We start from the raw sequence: 25091 nt of genomic DNA, 5'->3' as shown, positions 1-25091 counted from the left end.
CTGCACCTTTCACTTCGGGTCGGTGCCATATCTCCGGCATTTCCGAACCCCGGCCCCTATGGGGAAAAAAAACACAAGCATTAGTGCATTAATGCAAGGACACTAAAGGAACCTCTCATCAAACAACTCACCTGAGTTTCCTTCGTCGGTTCCATTGCTCATCTCGGAATCTTTGTTCTGCACCTGAAATAGAGACAACGGACAATTATTATTTCGGGCTCATACTTATAAACAGAATTCTCACAGTACTTTACCGGGAAGGTCAAGCAAACTTGAACTCTCTACAATCCATGATCCAGTGAAGAAACTGGATTACAACGCGCCCCTGCATCAGAAACAGGATGGAGAGCTCATCCTTTCAGACCCTAAGGTGAGACTTCACGGGGAATCGCAGAAGGGTTTTGTGGAGGGTGAGAAGGGAGTGGGAGGCTTGCACATTATCCCGCAGATTGTTAATACTCCCTTTTCACACACAGAAGGATATTTCTGCGAGTCAGACAAGCCAGATTTGAAGGTCCGGTCCTGTCCATCTTCAGAGTCCTGCGCTTCACCATAGAAGAGGCAACAGCACTCCAAACCAGGCCTGCGCCTCCGTGGGAGTCAGGTGAGCGTAACACCTACCAGGACGACTGACTGATCACAGGAGAAACACCCCCATATTTGCAAACAAAACATGCAAGGAACCATAAACAGTCTCTTCCAATTGGGCTTCTCAATAAACGATAAAAAGTCAAGTCTTGTACCAAACACAACAAAACAGTTCCTAGGAGCTGTATTAGATACAAGGCTTAGCCTTTCCATCCATGGAAAGAGTGCAGAACATGCTTCGGTAAATATCCCCTGTATGAAGCCAGTCTCCAGATAAGCGTACGCAAAGCAATGCGTTTGTTAGGCTTGATGGCATCGTGCATATATCTAGTCCCACACGCACGTCTACGCATGCGACAGATGCAGGAGTGGTTGGCGAAATAGTGGTCTCAGGCAAGCGGTCAGTGGGACAATATAGTGGTCGTTTCGCCAACACTAGTTCAGAACCTACGCTCGTGGTCGAGCTAAAACCTGTTAAGGGAAAAACCCTTCCATGATCAGGAAGTGCAACCGATTGTTACAACAGACGCATCACTCTCTAGGGGGGCGTGAGGGGGGGGGTTTACCTTCACCACACAGCACATGGTCTGTGGACTTGCATCACGGCACAGAACCATATCGACCTGCTGGAACTACTAGCAGTATTCAAAGCACTTCAAGCGTTCGAAGTGCAATGGACGAACCAGTCAGTCAATACAGCCCCACTGTAATGTTTTATATTAACAAACGGGGGACTCTCTAAGTCTGTCTAAGTTGGCGCAGAAAATATGGGAATGGGCACTCTGACGGGGATATCCCTATCCTCCCAACACGTTCCAGGGGTACTCAACACTCTAGCAGACTCTCTGAGCAGAGATCCCCTAAGAGAGGAACACGTGTGGCAACTAGACCAGACCACATCTTCATTCAAATGAACTGCGTCCTCCAACGTGTTCCTCATCTATGACATGTAATGTCCGTAGCTCTGCTGCTTCGGAAATCTTTTTCAGCAGAGGGTCCCCTGCGTCGATGGTATTGGGTCGATGTCCCTCAAAGGCCTCTGTCGAGGGTTGTTAGGCAGAATCATGTGCAGTGCCCTTAGGGACCACTACACACAATTAAGACCACAAGTGGTAATACAAGTTCACCTTTGGTACAAGCCTGTACTACTTTGTTAAAGTGGTAGCAGTAGCGGAGCAGCCAGACTTATCGCAAGAGTAAATGAGCAGTAGAGATTACACAAAGGACCACAATTACTGTCACTCAAGCAAACACTGACTCAAGGTTTTTGGTTGAAAAGTAAAAGTACATTTATTTCTAAACCATCTGTTGGTAAAACACTTCACTTCTATCAAATTAAAACCACACGAAAATACACTACACACAACAAATTCTCTTGGCACTGAACAACTCAAGGTAAGTACGTTTTAACTATGTTTTAACAGACTAGTGTTGTGAAACAAAAGACGTTACCGGGAATACATATGCGATCACTGGCAAATATGTACCTAGACCGGGCGGGCTGTCGACCACCAGAGAATAACCAGGCACAAGCTCAAAGAGAAAGGGCCCAGAGGAACCCCCCATAAACGGACTGAAGCAAAAGAACACGATACACAGCAACAATCGGCGCTGCCGGAACGCTAAATAGATGGTTAAACAACCTTAAGGCCGCGCAACTTGGGAAGATCCAAGTGCCCCTAGCACAGCAATGTTCAGGTTTTCAAATTACAAGTTAAAAGAAGGGGGATCCACGATGAGCCAGTTGGGGGTTGCTCGCGAGAAATGGGAGGGAGAATCACACAAGTTGGGGGTTAACAAGTTGTACAGCACCCAGGACACCCCACATGCTCCACTCAAGAGAAGTCCACACCACAAACCAATCCGGCCCAAAAGGGTCCAACACCCCCACCCGTTAGTAGCTAAATGCCACGATCCGCACGTGCAAAGAATTGAAAACACTGCGCCTTCACCGTAGCCACATGGAACATTAAAGGTGGGAATCAACCAGCGAAAGTGAGGAAAATGATTCAATACCTACGCCGGCACAAAATTGACATAGCGTTTATCCAAGAAACACACCTACGCCCAACGTCAGAACACCCCTGGACCAAAGACTGGGGATGTCACCGCTAATGCCTCTTTCTCGTCCTATGCCACAGGAGTGGCCATAATAATCAATAAGGCAATCAATTTCAAACTAATCGCTCAAAAAAAAGACACAGAAGGCAGGTCGCTCATGGTACAAGGAACGATTGACGGAGAAGAAATCACCTTAGTGAATTCATATGGCCCGAACACCGACGGTCCCAATAACTTCGACTGGGTAATGACCCATTTGAGCACGGTCAGTTGGTCCTCGATCATATGGGGTGGCGACGTCAACACAACCCTGAACCCAGCCAAAGATAAATCGCATAACCAAACGGTGACCCCAAAGCCTACGACCTCATTGACATCTGGAGACACCAGAACCCAAACACCAGCAACTTCACCTTCCACTCCTGGGTACACGGAACCAGTTCGAGAATAGACTATATCCTTGTGCCCTGCCACAGCCGCCTACAATGGAACGACTGCCATATCCTACCGAGAACCCTGTCAGACCACTCCATGGTGTCGCTAACCTGCAACACTGCACAAACAACCAAACTTCGACCTCATTGGAGATTCAAGCCACAAGCGCTGCAAGACACAGTCTTTGCGGAAGAACTCCGAAGTGAACTAGAACATTTCCTTGACTCCAACACAGGTACAGTCCCCTCAGCCGGGACTCTGTGGGAGACTCTAAAATGTTTCACCAGAGGGGTCTGCATGACGAAGGAATGCAGACTATTAAAACTTTTGCAAAGGGAGTTGAACACCATCGAAGCAAAACTCAAAGACCTTGAAGGCGCTCTCCAGATAAACAAAACTCCACAATCACTAGCAGCAATCACGAAAGAATTGGAAGTGTTCCGCGACGCAGCTGAAAGGGAAATAAAATTTCTGGGCAGGCACCGCAAAATTCGGCAGTACGTTGAAGGGCAGCAACCCGGAGCTCTCCTCGCAAGGCTCATAGCAGCCGACAGAAAACCCACAGCGATTGAGTCAGTAAGGGACCCAACAGGCAACACCGTCCACTCGACGATCGACATTGTTGAACATTTTCGCAGATTCTACCAGGAACTGTACGACTCCAACTACTCCACCGACCAAACAGAGCTGACACGATACCTAGATGAAATAGAACTTTACTGGGTCGACCCAGTGCTCAAAGAACCATTAAACGCCCCCATTCCCATTGAGGAGATCCTCAAAGTCATCAAAGAATTACCCAACTCTAAAGCACCAGGTCCAGATGGCCTGTCCGGCGAATTCCATAAACATTTTGCAGACCTCCTTGCCCCGCTACTCCTCCAGGTCTATGACGAGGCCCTGACCAATGACCAGCTACCACCAACATTATACAGGGCCAACATAATTCTCTTGCACAAGCTCGGCAAAGATCGGCTCATACAGGCCAATTTCGCTAATAAATTTGGACCACAAAATCTTTGCAAAAGTCCTAACCAAGAGGCTGATGCCCGTCATGCACGCCATGGTGCTGGCTGTCCAGGCGGGCTTCATCCATGGGAGGAACACGTCATACGGGATAAGGAGGATGTTCGGAGCAATTGTGGCCTTAGAACCGACTGTCAGGCCGTGGCAGTACTATTAGACGCCGAGAAGGCTTTTGACTCGGTCGAATGGCCCTTTCTGTTCACTGTCCTGGAAAGGATGGGGCTGGGCAAGCGTTTCTTGCAAATGATTTCCCTACTCTAGACAAAAACAATCTCCAACATCACGCTAGGCGGCCACTATTCTGCTGATATCCACTTGAGAAGAGGAACAAGACAAGGATGTCCACTCTCGGCACTCTTGTTCGCTTTAGTAATTGAGCCCCTAGCTTCCGACATGCGTATGCGACACCTTCACAGAGGCCTCTCTTTCGGCCCACACAAAATGATAATCTCGCTTTACTCAGATGACATAGCCCTGTTTCTACAGAATGCAGATGAAAACCTAAACCCAGCAATGAGATCGGTAATACAGTTTGGCCGCTTCTCTGGGCTGAAAATCAATAACAGCAAATCGGTCATCTTCCCGCTCACCGCTGCCTCCACTGAAATTACTGACGACTTTGGCTTCCAGTGGCAACATACACACGGAAGGTACCTCGGCATCTACATGTCCCGTTTGAGAGAGGAGATCATTCATGATAACTACGAAACCACTATAGACCTCCTCCAAGCCAAGATTGAGAGATGGAAGTCCGTACCACTCAACCTCTCGGGCAGGGTATCAATTGTAAAGATGATCTTACCAAAACTGTTGTACCTCTTCTCAAACAACCCTCTACTCCTCACACAGAAACGTATTCAACGCATAAAGAGTATGATCGTAGATCTCGTCTGGGCCGGCAAGGTAGCAAGAGTCGCCTACTCCACACCAACCCTACCGGTACGGCATGGTGGATGGGCCCTTCCGGACCTAGAACGTTACTATTGGGCGGCCCAGGCCCAATACCTCAGCCAATGGTACGCAACGCAGTTCATACGACCACATGTTCAGATAGAGCGAGCATTGGCGACACCGCACCTCCTTCGAGCCATAATCTTTGGGCAGTTCCCAGTCACTCAGTCCGGAATGAATCCTGTCGCCACCACATATTCAATCTGGAAGAAAATCGCTAAGGTAAACGATATCTCGGCCAGATACTCTCCTGCCAGTAAAGCACATTCCTGGTATCCCCATTACAACCGAAAAATTCTTCCTGCTCTGGACAGAAAAGCTACAGGTGCACTCCATGGACGATCTCTTTCCGGCAGGGACTTTCATGACGGCACAACAAGCCCGAGAAAGAGGAGGCGACAACGCCCTCGACACGTTCATATATTACAGACTACAACACTCGCTTCAGGCAATAATCCCGAGTTTCCCTCAACCACCAATCTGGCCACTACACAATCCAAGCCCAGGGAGAAGGGCACCTGGTAACTAACATCTACAAAGGCCTCTTCGATGAAGCAATCCCACCCGGAGTAAAAGCCAAAAAGAGATGGGAAAAGACACTAGACAGCACGATTTCAGACAAAGAATGGACCTTGTTAGGGAGAATTCTCTGTTTAGGCTGAATTTCCTAACCTAGTGAGTCCCCCAGCAGCTTTGCTGGATTTTTGGGGTTTATTTTTTTCTCCTGCCAAGAGTCAGACTCTTTTTACCCTCACTCTTGGACATGATTTGAGTGTGTTCCTTTGACTCTAGATGTGTTTAATGGGCTATGGGGTCTTTTACTCAATAGGGCTTCATGTGTTTTTGTGATGTGTGTTACACAGCACCCTCAGTGCAGTAGCACAGGGGGTGTCATAGTGACCCCCCAGTATAGACTCCATACCCTGGGACTGACTGTCTCCCAGGGCATGTAAAGTCACCATTGACTTTAATAGTCTTGATTTCTGAACAGAACCAGTACAAACCATCATATTGTGGACGTACTGGCTGGGGCAATTCGATTGCCCCGGGGTCTGTTAGTCGAGGTGGCACGTCTCTGTCCCCCCTGATCGAGTTTTGGCTGGTGGCAGTGGATACTACTTTTTATATTCAACCGCGAATATTGCTCTATGGGATTTTCCCATTGTTCGAGGCTACTATCTTTATTTAATTACGGTAGCCTCGAACATACCGCCGGTTTATTTAATTATTATTAATTCTCCGGTTGGTATTTTTTGCCAAAACTCGGTTCTAAAATGGCGTTTGTGTTCTCTTCTGTGACTCCAACCCAAGTGGAGCCCTTTGTTCCACTTTTTGGCGGGCTTCTCCACAGAAGCCCTCCAAAGTGGTGCCACTCTGTCTGGAGTACTTACGAGGGGTTGAGGGGTGGAGGGGGATTTAGGCACCCTGGACGGAGTAGCCTAGGCAACTCAAGTCGCACTCCATCCTGATTGGCCCAAGTGGGGAGCCGGCTGGCTCACCACTTAGCATGTTTGAGTGACAGCTAGGCTGAGTGAATGGGGGTTTTCTGCATAAAAGCAGGGCTCTGGGGACTGGAACTTCAGAAGTCGCCACAGGACCTAAGAATCCGACGAGGGAGAAGCTGAGCCGACCTGCTACGACAACACCACCGGTGGAGCCCTGCTGAACCGTCTCACCACTTTTCCCAACGATAGAGGAGATCTCCCGCCAGAGAGTCTTCTTCCTTTGACTGGTGGGGATAACCAGTTTCACTGTCTTTTCGCCTTCCCGACGCATCTCGTGGCCGCCTTGCCTGTGCCAAGCACCCCGGCAACTGGAATACCACGTTTTACCACGACCGCGAAATAAAGGGTAATACCTTTAACCGGAAAACTCTGCGGCTGGTTTCTTCCCTGGCAGTGCAACGACCTTCCTCTTTCCGCCAAGTCGAGATCTTCTCTTCCTCTGGACGACGCCGAAACTTGCACCCGCTGCCGGGAACAACTGCCACCGCTGGAGGATCCTTCCCACTTAAGGTACTGTGTTCCGCCTGGCTTCCCTTGCCACCGACTGTACGGGGTAGATTTATCCCCCAGCTTTCGAACCTGGGTTAGCCTCGGACACCCTGGCTAAACTTTTCTGAGCCTCTCTAAACTCTTTTCGAACTCTCTGCAAGACTTTCAAAGCCTAGTGTAACTGTGTGATCTTGGGCGTATTTGTGCTCTGCTCTCTCTAAGAGTGGGCCCAGCCTATGGACTTTGGCTCACAAGTGACTTTTGCTTTTCTGCCTTGCTAAAAGTGTTCCTAAATCTTAGAGTGGTGTATCTTCACATATTCTTTTTCATGAACTTATTGGAGTGCCATCTATAGTTAAGCGCTCACCTCTGTCTGGAAATAAGTGGTGTTAACCAAGACTTGTCTGATGAGGAATAAGGGTTGTATATATCATAATAGTAACTGTGTTTAGAGTGTTTTACAATAAGAGGGCTGGAGTGTTTCAAACAGTGTGTTTTTAAATAAATAATTATATACTTTGATACCAAAGCTCTGGTCAGTGTTTGCTTGTGCTATTGTGTCTGAGTGCCTATTGTGTATACTTTGCATACTGCCTAACTCTTCTTGAGGGAAGTCTGACTGCTCAGCCACAGCTACCAGGTAAATCCGGGTGGTACAGAGTGCTACCAAGTGGGTTTACTGCTAACACCTGTAGTCCTAAATCTTTTGCAGTGTTCCCAAAGGGAACTGCACAGGTTTATGCCTAACAGACCTACATCCTAAAACTCACCCATAGAGTAGCGATCAATGCGAGATTCAAACTGATCCACTTTAACTTTCTCCACCAAACATACCACACACCGGCGAAACTGCACTCCCAAAGTGACTCCATCTCAGCAGAGTGCAACCGATGTGGGACACCCACGGCTGACTTCCTTCACTTGGCGTGGTCCTGTCCTCCAGTAGCCACCTTCTGAAGAGCAGTACTCGAAAAAATCTCAGCAATAATCGAAACAGAGCTTGTCCCCGAGCCAAAAACAGCACTACTAGGCCTGACTCAATCGCTACCAAGCTCAGTTAGAAAACTGACAGATCTACTGCTGGTCCTGGCACAAAGGAGAATCGCCTACACGTGGGGTAGAGGACCCCCTCCTAACGTACAACACTGGCTGAAAGACGTAACTTTTTGTCAAGATGTAGAAACTGACTTTATCAAAACTATGCCATTACACGCACGCCCTTCGGACATATGGGGGGCCGTACATCACATACCTACTTTCAAATACTGACGCTGCTGACTCTCAACAATCGCAGGACTCGTATACCAGCTCGACACACAACGGCGGTGCCCCAGCAACGGCGCCACCTAATTGATAACCTCTAGCACAAAGACTCTTTTCAACATGATGGGCCAGGGGGGAGGCGGGGAGGAGTGGGTGGAAAGGGTGCAGTTTTCACAGTACGACCGACGTTCGGTCTCATGGTTTGTTTGTTTTGTTGGAAAAAACCAATAAAGAAATATTTTTAAAAACAAACATATGTGATCACTTTTTGACAGTAATGACAGTTCGGTCTTACGAAAGATGCGTGTATCCGCGGAAAGAAATGTTACCAGGGCTCACACTTAGCACCTGAGTTAACCAAAGAGAGTTGGGGGCAAAAATCATAGGCAATACATTTGTCAAGGCAGACAGAATCCGAGAACACTTGTTGACAGGAAAACAAAAGTCAATAGGCCGGAGCCAGTGTCAAGTGGAACCCGGGTTCCTGTTGTCGAGGATCACACAGTCAGATAGTTCAAGATTAAACGTTGCCAGGAGTCCTTGGATATTTTCAAACGAGGAAGCAAAAGTTATAAGGAGGAGGGAAGACAAGGGCAAGCCTTGGATGAGGAGAAAAGGGATTCACCCTAGTTTCTCGAACCTGGACACAGTACCTTATTCAATGAAGAAGCTGGTACTACAGCAGTTGTTCCTGGTAGTTTTCTGGAGACCCACGGTTCCTGGAGCTTCGGTCCTGGAGACGAGAAGGACATCTGGAGGGGGGCCTGCACTACTCTGGGATGAAGCCAGCAGCAACGACGGTGAATAAAAGGTGCACTCCTTTAAAACAGGAGAGGCTCTTCAGATGGCTATCCGGACCACTACAGCAGGGTGCAGTGATTTCAAACACGAAGAGGATCCTCTGGCTGTGGAAGATGAGCTGGTTGACCCCACCAAGCTCAAGGGAAGAAGACTCCGGACTGGATCTTCTCTGGTCGTCGAAGGGTAGATAGCTCAGGACTGCAGCAGGGCTTCACCGGGACGGGGTAGTTGCAGAAGCAGTCGTCCTCTCCGATTCTCTTCGGTTCCTTATAGTTCCAGAGGCGACTCTGTCTTCTAGCCCAAGAGACCTGCCTTTTATGCAAAAATCCCCCATTCACGCAGCCTGGCTGTCAATCACGCAGCAGGTGGGTTGTCTGGCCCGGACAACCACTTCAGCCAATCATGGCAAAGTGCGACTTGGGTTTCCTAGGATACCCTGTGCAGGGTTGATTACACCCCTCCCTCACATTCAGTCCACCTAGACACCCAGGTGCCCAGAGGAGGGCTTCTTGGCAGAAGCCCGCCAAAAGACGGTGAGCAAAGAAGGCAAACCTGATTTGCTGCGCAAAGTAAAACACAAGAAGGACTTTAACAAAAAGAAATGGCAAATAAACCCAACCAGAGCCAAACCAAAGAGTTTTTGTTCAAGCGGGTTTATGTTCGAGGCTAATATAATAGCCAAAAACAATGCCACGTTTATATAGTATAATCGCGGTAGAAAAGTTAGGGTAGATACCACTGCCACTAGCCAAGTCTAAATGTTAAAAGAGCAAAACAATGCTCCAGGAGGTACAGATAAAAAGGGCTAAGGATTTAACCCTTTCCAATACTCCAAGTAAGATGAGGTGTACTGGATCTGTGGTTCAATGACTATGTAAAGTTAATGGCAACTTTACCCTTTTCTGGGGGACAGTAGTCAGCCCCAGAAATGGAGTTGGTGGGAAGTCTAAAAGACAACCCTGTGTCACTGTACTGAAGGTGCTGTATAACACACAAGAGTGGGGCTACTGAAGTGGTGTGCTCCAGAGTCCACAATCAGAAAAACAGCTGAAATACACATGGCAAAACACAGGTAAGAGTGGATGAAAAGCTCACGCTCTTACCAAGTGGAAAAAAATAAACTCCAGAAATCCAGAAAAGCTGCTGAGGGGCTCACTAGGTAAGGGAAATTAACCATAGACTGGGAATTCTCCATAACAAGGGCGACATCATCGTTTTTTATAAGTAGCACACACAGCGCCCGTAGCCTTAGTTAAGTTTTTTCTGCCAACGTGTTTGCTTTGTAAAACTTTGCACGCCTCGTGGTTACTGTGAAGTTACTGTATCGTGTCTTCTTGTTCTACCCCCACGACACCGCTGTCTGGCTCGGGACTGCGGTTCCAAGATGTCAATTACGGATCTGCATAGAATTTGTCTGTGGTGCCTGGGCGAGGACCACGCAACGGATGACTGCTCGAAGTGCCAGGCCTTGCGGGAACATAAGGGGAAATTGAAGGTAGGAAGGGTGTCCCAGCCCCGTAAATCCAAGTCGGCTTGTATTTCGACCGACTAGTCGAGAGGGGACTCTCCTGGTCGGAAGAAGTCGAAGCACTCCAGGTCCCGCAGTGGTTCGCGCCACTCGTCCTCTTCGTCGTGGCGGTCCAGGAAGCGACGTCACCGTTCGCCTTCGTCGTCCTCTTCGGATGAACCCTCCATGAAAAAGGTGACCTGCCGCACCAAATCCTCGACCCCAAAGGAGTGGGATGATTTCCGGGTGCAGATATACAAGATATTTCAATCCCAATGCACAGTTCTGGCAGGGAACAGTCTCGGCCGGATGCTTGCGTGCCTTCGGTCCGGGGTAGACGTGATAAACACTGAGAGCCTTCGAGGCCCCGTTCGGCCAGGGCATCGTCTCCAGCGAAACCTGTGAAGTTCTCGAAGCCCTTGAAGGTATCGGCGCCATGCCCGTCTGGTGTGCCTGTCGGGTCTTTGCCCTCTAAGCCGTCGGAGCCATGGAGCCGAATTTACTTGTGTAGGTCCCTGTGACTGTGGACCCTCCGAGGAAGACTACTTCTAAGTCTGTGAAGACTGTTACAGAGAAGAGGTGTACTCCTCTTCCAAGAAAGGACTTCTTTAAGTCTCTCCAGGACATTTGAGGACGAAGAAAGATCTGAGGAAGATGTTGGGCCTTTTGGTCTTCCATATGGGACTCCTGGTGTTCCAGCGTATCTCATTTCTGAAGGGAGTTGGATGGAGGATCTGTGTCAGTCCTTGCATGATGCCAGTGTCCTTGAGACTTCCCCTGAGATGGAATCTCCGGGCGATCATGCCGACTCCTCTTATCGGAGATTGATGTTCAGAGTTGTGGAGTACCTGCGCTGGGCCAGGCTGCCGGTGCAGATTGATCAAGTTGATTTTACAGATATTCTGGATCAGGGTCCGTCCACTGACCCGGTGTTGCCATTTCATATGCCATTGCAAAAGATGGTGGCTGCTACTTGGAACACCCCGCAGACTATTCCGGCGGTGAAGAAGTCATTGACAAAGAAATACCGCCCATCCTGTAGCGACCCCAGCTACCTGTCCACACACCCCACTCTGGAGAGTTCGGTGGTTCAGGCGGCTACAACCACCTCGAAGCAGGCAGCGTACCCTGCCATCCCTCCTGATAGGGACGATAAGCGCATGGATGGATGGGCACACAAGGCATTTTCTGCTGGGAGTATGGCATTGAAGTCGGCCAACTCACCTGTGCATTAGCAAAGTTTTCGCACACTCTGTGGAATTGCACCTCTATCACGGCTGAGCAAATTCCCAAAGGGGAAGAAACGGATGGCTTTCTAGCTATTGTGAAAGATGGCAAGGATGCCATGTGTGAATCCCTTCCGTTTGGGTTGGACACTGCGGATAGTGTCAGCAGGTCCATGGCCACGGGCACCGTGATGCGCAGATTTGCGTGGTTGTGGATTCGGGGTTTGCACCAGATGTGCACGCTTGTCTTCTCAACATGCCCTTTGACAGGTCACATCTGTTTGGCAGCAAGTCTGACGAGAGCCTTGAGAGGTTGCAGACCTCCAAAGCAGCTGCCAAATCTTTGGGCGCAGGGGCCCAGCTGTCCGCCAGCCTCCGCCTTTTTCATCCTAGGGGACAGCAATGGACACGTTCCTTTCGCTACTACTCATTCGGAAGGGCGAGAGGGATGGCCAGTCAGAGGGGCCAACGTAAGTTCACTCATGGTGAACGAGGTTGAGGTGCCAAAACCGCTCAAGCAGCAGCCTCTTTACCATCAGGCACTGCCGCAGCCACTTGAAAACAGCTCTGAGGCCTTGTCTCATTGTTCACCGGTAGGGGACAGGCTGTCTCAGCATCTAGAAGAGTGGCAAGCTATTACTTCAGATGTGTGGGCTCTGGAAACAATAGCCCACGGCTACTGCCTTCGTTTTCTAAGACGGCCTCACGACAATCCACCGGGGAAGCACCCTTTGGGGGTTCCGTATCCGCTCATTGTGCAGGAGATTTTGACCCTGCTAGAGAAAGGCGCTATAGAACCAGTGCCTGTGGCGGAGAGGAACAAGGGTTGGTATTCCCTGTATTTTTTGATTCCCAAAAAGTTTGGAGGACTGAGACCCATCTTGAACTTGAGATACTTGAACAAGTTCCTCTGGAAGGACAAGTTCAAGATGGTCACTCTTTCTCAGATCCTTCAGGCCCTCAAACTTCTGGATTTGTTGGTGTCATTGGACCTGCAGGATGCTTATTTCCATGTACCGATCCAGCTCAAGCACAGAAAATACCCGAGGTTCGCAGTTGGCGGCTCGCACTATCAGTTTCATGTCCTGCCATTTGGGTTGACCTCTGCCCCAAGGGTCGACACCAAGCTCATGGTGGTAGTGGCAGCGTATCTCAGGAGAGGGGGATTCACGTCTATCCCTACCTGGACGATTGGCTGTTCGGGGTGTGTTGTCCCACACAAGCCTTGGATCATCTCAGCGTCACCTGCCACTCCCTTCACAAACTGGGCTTCTCCCTCAATTTCAAGAAGTCGCATGTGACACCTTGCCAACAGCTCCAGTACATCGCGCTGCGTTGGACAGGTCCTTGGGGATGTGCTCGCCACCCAAGGTGAGGGCTAAACACATTCTCCAGATGGTCTCCAAGTTTCAACATGCCCAGACACTTCCGTCTTACGAATTCTTACGGTTGCTCGGCCTCATGGCATCCTGCATTTTTCTGGTGCCAGAGGCCTGGCTGAGAATGCGTTCCCTTCAGTGGGCTCTCCGTACTCAATGGTCCCAGTTCTCAGGCAAGATGTTGGATCTCCTTCATGTTCCTGTCAGTCTCCCAGGATCTTCTGTGGTGGTCCAGCGAGGAAAATCTCATGAAGGGGGAGCCTTTTTGGCAACTGTGGCCGGGGGTAACAGTAGTGACGGATTCTTCCCTCACGGGGTGAGGGGCTCATGCCAACGATCTGACCATCAGCGGTCGTTGGTCTCCATCGGAGTCCAAACTACACATCAATCTTTTTGAGCTGAGAGCAATCAGGCTAGCGCTGAAGGCTTTCCTGCCGTCTGTGCGGGGAAAGAATGTCCTGATATATATATATATATATATATATATATATATATATATATATATATATTAGGGATAATTCTCATTCTATGGCTAATTAACCTTAACTATAGAGTCCCCCAGCAGCTTTGCTGGATTTGAAGGGTTTGTTTTTTTCTCCTGCTAAGAGTGAGACTCTCTTTCCCACTCTTAGGCATTTTTGCTGTGTGTGTTCTAGGTTATTTTTGTGTTTAATGTCCATGGGGTTTTCTCTCACCTCCCATAGGAACCATCTTTATTCTCATGTGTAACAGAGCACCCTCCGTGCAGTGACACAAAGGTGTTGTAGCGACCCCCAAACATAGACTCCATACCCTGGGACTGACTACTGTCTCCTACGGCATGTAAAGTCCCCATTGACTTTAGTAGTCAATTATTTTGAACTAAGCAGTACAGCCCATCTTAATTTGGAGGTACTGAAAAGGGTTAATCGTTTTTCCCTTATGTTCATTTTCGAGAGGGTACCGTACAGTCCCTCTCTCAAAAATTTCTGGCTGGTGGCAGTGGTTACTACCGTAAATATTCGACTGCAAATATTTTCCTATAGGATTTTCCCATTGTTCGAGGCTACCACATTTTCTGACAGCCTCTAACATACCACCAGTGTATTTTAATCTTAACTTTACTCCGGTAGGTTTTATTTGCCAGAACTTTAATATAACTTCTTTCTCGTGTCTTTCTCTAAACTCATAACCCAGGTCGGGGAGCCTTTATTCGTCCTTTTGGCGGGCTTCTGCCAAGAAGCCCTCCTTTCGGCGCCACAGAGTCTGGGGTGGGGCCATTTTGTGGGAGGGGTAGTAGGACCCCTGGACAGGGTTGCCTCAGCAACCCATGTCGCACTTTATCCTAATAGGCTGGGGGGTCTCCCGCCAAGATGACCACTCCACCGTGTGAGTGACAGCTAGGCTGTATGAATGGGGCTTTTTTTTAATATAAAAGCAGGGTCCTGTGGATTGGAAGAGCAAGACGTCGCCACTGGAACTAAGAAGCCGAAGAGGAGAGAAGCCAAAGACATCTGCAACGACTGAACCACCGGTGAAGCCCTGCTGCAGCGTCTCACCACTTTTCTCCATACGACAAGAGATCTTCTTCATCTGAAAGAGCCTTCTTCCCTTGAGCTGGTGGGGCCAACCAGTTTGCCAATTGCCTTCCCGGACCTGCCTTGATCGAATAGCCAGTACCCTGTACTCGGAGGCCGGATAGCGAGGCACCAGTCCACCCGGACCGCGATTTAAACGAGCATACCTTTTATTCGTCGGGCAGCACCGCGGCTGGTTTCATCGCTGGGTAGTGCAGTAACTCGAAACTTCCTCCACGACGAGAGCCTCTCTTCCTCTGCTGGATCCCCCGAACTGCAGGAACTACCAGGAACAACCGCCACCGCAGGAGCCACTTCTTCATTTTAAAGGTACATTGTTCCGCCAGGCCGCCCTTTCTTCGCGGTAGAGCTAAAGGTGTTTTAAATCCTTTACCTACCTGTTGGGTTGGCCGCCCCTCACTCTTAACATTGTCTTTCACCTTCTGCATCCTTCTTTTCAAAATTGTTAACCAAAGACTTGACTGCAGCTACAAGAACATTTTGTTCCTGGGCCCTTGTCCTGCAGCACTGACTCTGGCACCGGCCTGCTGACTCTGGCTAGATTTGTTAGAACTGCCTTCTCTAGATTGCTTCTCAACTAGAACTGTGTTGGTGCACCTACTTCTTATAACCACTCTTTCCTCCCCACTTTTAAACCTTGTGAAATGCCGTTTTGCTCAGTTTTCATTTAAGTATTTTCTATACTGATGCACTGCCTTGCTTAAACTGGTTCACAAACTCATGAAAAGTGTTGCTAGGGTGTGTCAGAAGATATTTCTATATAACTTGTACTTTCCCTCCCTTGTGAGAAATAGTCAGTGAGAGTGCCATTTGTGTTTGGTTTTCACTGTGCTGTTTTGCTCAGTTTTCACTCTTGCTCAAACTTGTCTACAATTGAACTGTCATAGATGTGTCTAACTAGAAGTGTATAAAATAAATATATATATTCTTTTTACTACAAAGCTTTGGTCAGTGTTTCCTTGTTCCATAGTACTGAAAGCCTATGGTGTAAATCCTGAATACTGCTCATCTCCCTCTTGAGAGAAGTCTGACTGCTCAACCATAGCTACCAACTAAATCTTTGAGGTACAGACTGATACCAAAGGGGATTTATTGCTCTCACCTGTAGTCTTAACCTTCTGAAGTGCTCCCTAAGGGAACTGCACAGGATTCTGCCTAACTTGAATTATTGAGTGTTTCCCTGTGTGGACTCTGAGGCGCTAGACTTCTCTCACATGTGTACTGATGCTAACCTTTGACTGCTCATCCACCTACCTTAATTGGATTTTGGCTAACCCATGTTAGCTACTTTTAATAGCAATTTGCAGTAAATGCAAAAGTCCATGAGAAAAAAATCATAAAAGCTGTAAAAAATCACACAACTGCCACCAACTTGTCTTTGGGACATCATCAAAATAACAAAAAAGCTATTAGGTACAAATTTAAGATTTAAAGTATCCTAACTGCACTTGTCTGTAGGTGTTGTGTGGTGATGTGTGCAACTGTATCACATGGAAGACTGGGGTAGAAAGCAACAGGTATGTGGGCTTACCCCCCTGACTCTGTGTTCTCCGTATACCATGATTGGAGGTTCCAGACTCAGTTCCAAGCTTGTTCTTCTGTTTGTATCCTTCCACGAGGGTCATCTCAACATCTAGACAGAAGAGATGATTTGTTTAACAGGATTTTATTTTGGTCAGTCGCTGTGCCCAGGATTCTGTTCCAGACAGCTTCCAGTTGAAGACCCAAATGAATGCAAGTGAAGTCTTTTTTGGGAAGAGTCCACCATGGGACACCTCGGGACGCAAAGAAGACTAGACTCAATGAAGGTGACCATAGTCAGACGGCGACAGGTGATCCTACAGCGGAAAAGACCGGAGCGGCACCAGCACAGCTTCCCTTGCAGTGAGATGCCTGTAAATGCAGGAGCAGGTGGCTTGTGGCACGAGCTGAAGATCTGCCAAGTTCCAAGGCTGAACTGGGAATGATGACATCTGCAACGAGGTAGCCCAGGAGCAAGCTAGTCAGTCAAGGTCACAGAGGTTGAAATTGGTTATTCTCACCGGTCCAGCATTCGAAGCACCAAAATAGACATTCTTGCTATCAATACAGAGTATCAGGGCTTCGCCGGGACAACACTGGAGTCAATGCTGTTCAACTGCATGGGTAGTTCTCGGGACATCAGTGGACTGCTTGTCTTCTTGGAAGTCTTTGTGCCAACGATGATCTCCTGAACAGTTTCAAGAGCCCTCCTTTTATCCAAATTCTGACTGGGAGCAAGCCCACCATGGTCACTAATCGGCCCAGTAACGGGGACACTGGCACCAAAGATGAGGCTTGGAATTACAGTCCCAGCCCCCTTCTCCGGCTCACACGCACACACAACGCCTGCTAGCCTATGAAAGCCACAGCTTTCCCTGGGAAAGGGATTTCCATGCAAGGCATTGCCTCACCTGAGAAGGCAGGAATAATGCCAAACAACAAGCAAAGCACCTCATGGCATGGCCACCTTAGGGTGCTAGCCAGCATTAATAGCCATTTGCAGTAAATGCAGAAGTGCATTAGTAAAATAACACAAAAACTAAAAATATCACAGCTGCCACCAGCTTGTCTTAAGTGCATACGAAAAGTAACCAAAAACCCATTATATAAAAAGAGGTAAGGATGCAAAGTATCCAAACTGCACTTCACTATAAGATGTGTGCAATTGAAACACTTCAAGAATTCATAAAGAGAAACATAGTCTTCCAGTACTGACAGTGTTAGGGTCTAGTCAGTTTCCCCATAAGAATTAGCAAACCCGACAAGGTTGTAAAGAAGAATGCTTTTCTGACCTCCAAAAAGTCAGGACAGGGTTCAACACAAGCAATGTTAAAGGATGTCCCATTAAAGTCTGTTGCGGTAAAGGTGCAAAAGAAAATCTGTCCTCTCTGGCTGGCCTCTATGAATCGGTCTACCGGGCTGTATCTGAAAATCCACCTTAACAATGTTCCCTGACCGCTCAGAGATGTGTTTTCTGGGAGTTTTACTGAATTCATCAGAAAGAAACCTTTGAACATGCTGTAGGGGCATGATTCACATCACTGTTGTCCACCCATGTCTTTTCCGAATTTCATCTGGACACCTCCCCTTGAGCTGACTTAGTTTTTTGTGTGTACCATTACAAGAGCCAACATAGCATATGACCCACCTCCTGTCCTCTCCGCCCTGTGTCCATGTATTTCCTTCTTAGTAGGTTGAGAGAAAAAAAACTCAGGAAGTCTTGTATGAAGTTCAAAGGGGCATGCTTGAATGCTTTTGTTCAATGTTCTTTCAATGGATTGCTTGTCTCCTAAAGATTCCTCAGATATCCTCTTCCAGCTCAGCTGCTCGGAAAATCTTCAACAGAGGGCTTAGCGGACCTCGGCTCGGCCGGCGATCGATGATCCGTCTTGTCTCGGTGCTCAATCACCGGCTCTGGAATTGACATCGGCGTCATGTACATATATGTACTGCGTTGCTACGCCCCGTACCTCAGTTCCTTTAAGTCTTCCACTCCTCTCAACGTTTTTTTTTTGTGTGTGTGGTCAACTTTGTACAATTTCGATTCCGCAAGCTCCCATGTCCGCTACTAGAGTATCAGGGTTCAAGAGCTGCACCGATTGCAGCTCCAAAATGTCGGTGACTGACCCACACGACGTCTGCTTGTGGTGTCTCAGCACGGGTCACCACCCCAAGGGGTGCGCATTGTTTGCAAAATGAACCCGAAGTATCTTCAGGAGTGGGCAGCCAAGCTCGTGTTGGGCCGACTGCCATTAAAATCACTGGTGCGGTTTAGAGGCCGAGACGGAGGGGCCCACACCTGAGAAGGAGATTGGACATCGGTATAAAAAGACGAAGAAAAGGCCCCCCTAGCAGAGCCATTCATCTTCGTCCTCCTCTCACAGAACGAAGAGGAGTGAATTAAGCCACTCCGACTCTTTATCAGAATGGGTTAGGTTGTCGGTGGGGCCGATGTCGTGGCAAGAGTGGGAGGACTTTAAGTCACAAATGTTTGCGATGTTCCAGAAGGCATCTGTGGTTGTGGGCAAGCCCCTGAAACAGCAGATAGCACTGGTTCCGATGTCATGGACGTCAGTAGAACCTTCAGGCTCGGCGCCGAAGACAAGCAAGCCTAGGATGCGAGGACCTTCCTGTAAGCCTCGGCCCGATACTTCATGACGTGCCGTCGGCGGCCAAAGTTTGTCCAACGCCAACAGCCACTCTTTTGACGCCAAAGGACAAGCCCTCGATGCCGGCCATCTGAACCCAACTTTAGCCGACCCAGTCACCTCCTTGTGGTAACTTTTCTGCTCTTTCCCCTGGTCAACTCCAACTTCACCAGCAAGTACAGGCCGGCAAGAGGGGGATTAATCTTTCCTTTCCTCTCACCCTTCCCCGGAGTGGCTAGATGTTCAGGCAGCCACAGTATCCACCAGGGCTGCTTCAGCCACTTCCAGTCTGCCACCCGACAGGGAGTGCAAGAAATTGGATGCTGTTGTACAAAATATCTTCTCCTCTGGGAGCATGGCCTTAAAGGCTAGCAATGTTTTGTGTGGCTTTGCAAAATATTCCTTTGACCTATGGAAGGCTGTCGAGCATGCAGCCCAGTACATCCCTGAAGGGGAGGTGCCGGACGGGTTCATGCAACTGGCGTATGACTGGAGAGAGGTGGCCAGGCAGTCCCTGCAAACGTGCCTGGACGTGGCGGACTGCATAGGGACGGTCGATGGGGTCGGCCATGGTGCTTGGGAGATGGGCCTACCTACTCTCCTCTGGGTTTTCCCCTAATGTCCAGAATAGGTCGCTGGACATGCCCTTCAATGGGGAATTCCTCTTTGACCCAAAGACTGATGGCTCACTGGAAAAGTTAAAGGTGTCTAAGCTTGCCTCAAAATCGCTCGGCCTAGCCGCGCAGCCGGCCAAACCTGCCTTTAGTTTTGCTTCTATAGGCAAATAGTACAGGCGCTACATCCCTTATGGCAGGAAAGCACAGCTCCCACATGCCAGGCAAGGGCAGCAGCGTTTCTCGTGCTCCGGAAGCGGCAGGACTGCTTCCAGAAGCCAGCACCAGGGGCATTGATTTTCCCCTCACACAACTCACACGTTGGAGGATGGCTGTCGGAGCATTGGCCCGAATGACATGAAATTACCACCCCTGACACCTGGGCCCTGGAGCTTGTGCGGTGGGATTATTATCTGCCCTTCTTAAGTAAACCTCAGAGCCGACTCCCTCCACCTCCATGACAACTGGAATAGGAGTTCCAGGAAGAACTGCAAGCCCTGTTGGTGGAGAGTGCTATGGAAGAGGTGCCACCCAAGCAGAGAGGATCAGGCCGGTATTTCCTGGTACCCAAGAATGGGGGGAGGGGCCTCTGTCCCATCTTTGACCTCCAGAGCCTTGAACAAGTTGCTGAGGAAAGACCAAGTCAACATGGCGAAGTCGAGAGAGATTCTCCACGCTCTCGAGTTGCAGGACCGGCTGGTGTCCATAGATCTTCTGGGTGTTTACTTCCATGTGCCGATACACAAAAAGCACAGGAAGTTCTCATAGGGGACAAGCACGATCAGTTCAAGGTGCTTTCCTTTGGGTTGACCTCAGTGTTACGCAAGAATTGATGTAGTAACCCTGTGCGAGACTACACAACACTTGTCCTCTTTTTTGTTATATGCCTGTACTACTCAAGTTGATAGTGTGACTGAGCAGCCAGGCTTATCTCAAGAGGGGTAAATGTGAGTTGTAGAGCTGTAGCAATGAAATTCGCAAATACAAGTAGCCAAGTAACATTTAAACTTAAAAGATTTTTGTTATAAATAGTTATTTATTTAACATCAGTTTTTAAACGAACATTCTTTAAAAAGGGCAATATATGTAACAATCAAATATACTTTAAAATTCTTTTCCAGAATCAAGACAAAGCTAGTGGATACTCTTTAGAGATGCTTTTTACACACTTCCTAGACCCTAATGTGACTTCACTAAGTAGGACAGCATGGCATTTATATATCACTAGTTCACTTTGTAAATTCTGAAGTTTGTAGAAAAGAAAGGTTAAGGTAAGGAAAACGGTGAAACAGGTTCTCAGAACATGTGACCACTTACAACTTCCAATGAAGTGTAGACAAAAACTTTTCCCAGCAATAATAGTTTAAAACCAAGTTATCACCTCTGAGGGACTGTAAATATCCAGGTCAAATGGACTAGAAGAGTCTGCAGGGAGCCAGGACAGCCAAAGTCAATTGGAGCGCAGTCTATGGAGCTGGGGAACTTCTTAGATAACAAAGACTTGCACAAAGTTAGTTTGTTGAAGAAAAATCACTGTAGTGTCGCAAGCTGTCACACTTGTGAAGAGTACAGCTGAAATCAACTCTAGCAAATTAGCTACTGCAAGTCTCAACTGGGAAGAGCAAAGCTAAAGAAACTGAGGTAAGTACCCCAAGTCGGAACAGTACCTTTGGTTAGAAGAGTGGTCCAGCTGGCTTCTGTATGGTTGCAGTGATGCAGATCCTGGGTTCCTGGGCCTCAGTCATGGGGACCAGAGGGAGGACATCTGGAAGACTCCTGCAGCAGCAATTCGGAGGCAGCTACGGGCTCTTTTCAGATCATTGGCACTTCACGGTTTCAGCGCTCGGTAAACTGCACCACTGCAGATCTTGGACCGCAGTTGGGCTTCCTTCACTCCTTGAGTTCTGCACTCTGGTGAGTGGACTCGAGCGCTGGTCGTCCACCTTCTGGAGGGTCCTGGTGAAACTCCTGGATCTTCTGGCCGACTTGCAGACGTTGCACTCGACTACGGATTTCTCAACCCCTGGCACTCAGTACCTGCAGCAGCAAAGAAGTACAGCGAGTCGGTGAAGTTGGTCCAGTGGAGTTCGTCTTGGGGATAGTTGATCCCACTAACACAAGGGAAGAAGTCGTCCCTTGCCAAGCTTCTCTTGTCGATCAGAAAAAGGAGTTTCAGCACAGCAGCATGCCTTTAGGCAATTCAAGGGCACAGGAGAATGCAGCAAACTTCTTTCATGGTTTCTTTGTTGGGTGTTGGTGTTCTTCCCAGTGGTCGACTCTGCCTCTCCCAAAACCCTTGCCTTTTAAGCAGGTTTCTCTCATTCGTGCACAGCCTAGCTGTCCCTCTGGGTGGCTGTCCTCAAAGGACAGCTAGCCGGCCAATCAGGACTGTGTGCATTCAGGCATTCCGAGAAACATAGAACAGGGGCGTTTCAGGAACATCCCTCACTTCCTCCCCTTCCAAACACACTGGAGCCAGAGGTGGGTTTCAGTACTAAAGCCTGTCAAAGGCAAAATGAACAAAGGGCTCAAACCTGGCTTGGCGCGCAGAGTAAAACCCAAGAAAGACCTCACAAACAGAAAATGGTGAAAAGAGACGACCGGGGTCATTTTTACCAAATGGTCAGGGGAGTTGCTAGGTCTGGAAAAGACCCGGGGCTAAGCTGATGTCAGAACTGTTGGGACTGGGGGCTAGCTAGTCTTTTGGCTGTAGCTCCTGAGATTCTATCCGGGGCTACAGCCAAAAGATCAGGGGCTATAGCCCACTTAGCCCCCCCCTAGCAACGCCCCTGCAAATGGTCATCCATGGATGCTGTACTGCAGCCTAGGATTCAGCCTGTGGTAGAAAAGCACAATGGTAGGACAATTAAACCACTGCCAGCAGCCATTTAAAGTAGTGAGGGTAACATAAAAAATGTTACTTGAGTAGGTGGGAAGAAGGGCTACTAAGTAACCCCCCAGCACTCCACATAAGATGGTGTGTGCTGGACCCACAAAAAGAAAAGTTAAGTAAAGTAAATTTCACTTAATTATTTTTGGGAACAGTAGTTCACACAAGAAAAGATATTTAAACCTTCTGAGAAATCTAAAGGATTTTTCTGTGACACTGCACTGAAGGTGCTGTGTGTCACCATACAAAAAGTAGGTGCCTATGGAGTTTGTCAGACTCCAAAAACAAAGGAAACACATGAGCCATATCCGGTCAAAACAAGAGTGAGAGAGAAAAAAGGTCTTGCTCCAGGGTTAAAATTAAAAAGTCCTAAAGTCCAGCAAAAGAGCTGGGGGGTGTCTAAGGTTGAAGGGAGTTAGCACAGAAATTAGAATTCTCCCTAACACTCTGCTCCAATGGTCTCTTCACCAAGCTCATGTCAGTAGTTGCAGCTCATCTCGGGGGATCCGGGGTCCATGTATTCCCGTATTTGGACGACTAGTAGATCTGAGGGAGGTCAGAGTAGCAGGTCTTGTCCCATCACGAAGACACCTGTTCACTACTCCACAGGCTGGGCTGCTCCCTGAACTTTCGGAAGTCCTATAAGGCACCAGTTCAGGAGCTATAAGTCATCGTGGCAGTCCTAGACAATCGGGAAGAAAATACTTTTCTGGCCGAGGAGAGAGTTGTCAGCATTGCGCAGATGGGTGCATCTGTTCCAGAACCAGGCCACCTTTCCAGCGGCTTCCTTTTTTCACCTCTTGTGTCTCATGGCCTGCTGTAGTTTTCTAGTGCCAGAGGCCAGGCTGCGAATGAGATCATTACAATGGCTCCTGCGAGGTCGGTGGTCCCAGTACCCCGGAACCCTGAAGGACGTTTTCAGAGTGTCCAGGTCTGTGGTCAACAACCTGTTTTGGTGGACCAGTAGCAGCAATTTGCTAGTGGGGAACCTTTCGAGGGGATTGGGTCCTCCGACGTATTCCATATCTATGACGGGTAATCACAGCAGCTGTGCTGCAGTGATTACCTCTCCTAGATATGGAATACGTCGGAGGACCATCCCATCGAAAGAGCGTTACCAGGTAAGAGAGTAACTTGTTCTTCTAGACTCTGTGGCCTCAAGCTTGAGTAGTCACGGATGCGTCCTTCAAAGGTTGGGGCACTCACTGCGAGGACTTGTAGGCGAGCAGCCTTTGGTCAGCGATGGAAGCCAGGTGGCACATCAACAGGCTGGAGTTGCAGGCCATCAGGTTAGCCCTGAAGGCGTTAGCTCCGTCTCTGAAGGGAAGCATGTTTTGCTTGAGGGAATTGCCAGCGAATGCTGCGCTAGGGGACGCGTTTCTGGTGGATCGGACCTTCCCTCTCCACTACGCCTTCCCTCTGATTCCCTTAATTCCTTGGATTCTCTGGAGGTTTCGAGCAACCATGATCTTGATCGCCCAGACTGGGCGAGGTGAACGTGGTACTCGGGCCTTCGGAATCTGGCTATCTGCCCAACTCTCTGGCTGCCTCACCACCAGGATTTACTAACCCAGTTGCAGGGTTGGGTGCTCCGCCCGAACCCGGAATCCCTCAACCCCCATGCCTGGCTCTTGAGAGGATGAGATACGATAACTGGGACCTCTCTGATGAGGTGCTCGAGGAGTTGCTTGCTACACGCAGACCATCTACAAGAACTCTATATGCGTGCGTGTGGAGACTATTTGAGGCGTGGTGCCGGGAACGCGAGATTTACCCTACCCCTTGTCCCACCACTACAGTGATGGAGTTCCTTCTGTCACTGGCCTTGCCAAGCCTTCGGGTCACCACAGTCAAAGGGTACTTGGCAGCTTTGTCTGTGTTCGAAAGGTCTCCGGATCAAAGTTCTTTTTTCACTATCCCGGTTATGGCCCAATTCCTGAAGGGCCTTGTGAATACGTTTCCGCCTATTCCTTTTGTAGTCCCAGATAGGAATTTGAACCTGGTTCCCAACTTTTTCATGGTGGCTCCCTTTGAGCCCTTTCACACTTGCTATTCGCAGATGCTTATGTTGAAAACAGCCTTTTTGGTTGCCATCATTCGTTATAGGCCCTTTGCTGCAAACCTCCTTTTCTGCGCTTTTTCAGTGAAAGGGTTTTGCTGAAGGTAAGACCTGGATTCCTACCAAAGGTGGTGTCAGAATTCCATCTTTCCCAGGTGATAAATCTGCCTGTGTTCTACCCACCTCCGCACCCCTCCATGAAGGAGCAGCGCTTCCAACCGGTTGGACCCAAAAGGGGCCTTAAATTGCTATGTGGCAAGTATGGCAGAAAATAGGAAAACAGACCAGTTGTTTGTAGCCTAATCCTTGTCCAGAAAAGGTCTGACTGTCACGAAGCAGACTCTCTCACGATGGATCATATTATGTTTTGCAGAATGCTACCAATCTGCAGGCAAGGATTCGCCTCCTGGCATCAGAGCCCACTCCAGCAGAGGGGTCTCTGCATCTACAGCCCTTTGAAGGGGAGTTCCACTTAGGGATATCTGCTAGGCAGCAACCTGGTCCTCACTCCACACTTTCACGAGGCACTATAGCCTAGACGTCGCCCGTGG

At 48.7% G+C, this 25091-nt stretch overlaps 1 protein-coding gene across 5 annotated transcripts in view; it reads left to right on the top strand.

Moving 5' to 3' along the window:
• Positions 1 to 25091, top strand: part of GIGYF2 (GRB10 interacting GYF protein 2) — a 2415541-nt gene that overhangs the window by 2281702 nt on the left and 108748 nt on the right. The gene's annotated exons all lie outside the window — the stretch shown is intronic.

Source organism: Ambystoma mexicanum, chromosome 10 (assembly GCF_040938575.1).
Source record: "Ambystoma mexicanum isolate Mex_15411 chromosome 10, UKY_AmexF1_1, whole genome shotgun sequence".
Classification (NCBI taxonomy): domain Eukaryota; kingdom Metazoa; phylum Chordata; class Amphibia; order Caudata; family Ambystomatidae; genus Ambystoma; species Ambystoma mexicanum.
The sequence above is the reverse complement of the archived record's forward strand: the minus strand, read 5'-3'. Positions and strand labels throughout refer to the sequence as shown.